We start from the raw sequence: 1,547 nt of genomic DNA, 5'->3' as shown, positions 1-1,547 counted from the left end.
AGACTGCCATATCCAGGGATCCATCCCATAATTAGCCTCCAAACGATGACACCATTGCATACACTAGCAAGCGTTTGCTGAAAGGTCCCTGATATAGCTGTCTCTTGTNAGACTAGGCTGGGGCCTAGCAAACACAGAAGTGGATGCTCACAGGGCCTCCAATGGAGGAGCTGGAGGAAGTACCCAGGAAGCTGGGGGGAATCTGTAGCCCTATAGGTGGAACAACAATATGAACTAACCAGTACCCTACCAGAGCTCGTGTCTCTAGCTGCATATATATTAGAAGATGGCCTGGTCGGCCATCAGTGGAAAGAGAGGCCCATTGGTCGTGCAGACTTTATATGCCTCAGTACAGGGTAATGCCAGGGCCAAGAGGTGGGAGTGTGTGGGTATGGGTGTGGGTGAGGGATGGTGTGGGGGACTTTTGGGATAGCACTGGAAATGTAAATGAAATAAATACCCAATTTTTTTTTAAAAAAGGAGTTCTTTAGAAGAGAAAGGAACATCAGGTAAAATGCTAAATAAATCTAAATAAAGCTTGGAGTACAGATAACAGGGATATCCCAATCTCATCTACCTCAATATAAGTGTAGTATTGTGATAATAAGTGGATAGAAGTCAGAGTACAGTGGATATCGGCATCTCTGTAATAATATTGCAAAGACTTGTCTGTGTGTAAAAGTATTCTGAAATTAAAATTCAGTATCAAAAATTTCTGTTTTGATCTCAATATAGACAGAAACAAACCATAACAAGAGTGAAAAGAGAAATGAAAGGACAAAGGAGACAAGCACATTGGCTTTGCTTTTCAGACTCTAATGTTTTATATGATCTTTGATTTCATGGCTCCACTATCCTGTTTGTAACTATATCTGAATAGCACTTGAAAATCTCCAGCATGGCTCACATATAACACATAATTCAATGTTAATTAATCAATGTTCCCTGCCCTGTGGATGAGGGTGAGAGGAGTTTATTATTCACAGAATTGCTATCAGGACAGAAAAACCGAGGAAGAGCTGGGATAGGATGCTTCCCGTTTCCATCTGTACCACAGAGCTGCTGCTGTGCCACAGCTCTCCATACCCAAATTCCTCCCAGAGAAGTGATGTCCCAAGAGTGCTGATGCACAATCTTAGAGGAGGAAGAAGGCACAGTCAGGGACTGCAAGACCAGCTAATATCAGAGATAACCTGAAGGCTAGAGTCAAGAACAAGAACATAAGAAACAGAAACAAAGGCTACTTGGTATCATCAGAACCGAGTATTCCCACCACAACCAGCCCTGGATACCCCAACACACAGGAAAAACAAGACTCAGATTTAAAATCACATTTCATGTTGATGATAGAAGACTTTAAGTAGGACATAAATAATTCCCTTAAAGAAATACTGGAGTACATAGGTAAACAGGTAGAAGCACTTAAAGAGCAAACACAAAAATACCTTAAAGGAATTACAGAACAACAAAACCAAACTTGTTAAGGAAATGACAAAGTGAGTTCCAGGACAGCCAGGGCTACACAGAGAAACCCTGTCTCGAAAAAC

This window comes from Mus caroli, unplaced genomic scaffold, assembly GCF_900094665.2.
Source record: "Mus caroli unplaced genomic scaffold, CAROLI_EIJ_v1.1 scaffold_10039_1, whole genome shotgun sequence".
Taxonomy (NCBI): Eukaryota; Metazoa; Chordata; class Mammalia; order Rodentia; family Muridae; genus Mus; species Mus caroli.
Note: the sequence above shows the minus strand (reverse complement) of the source record.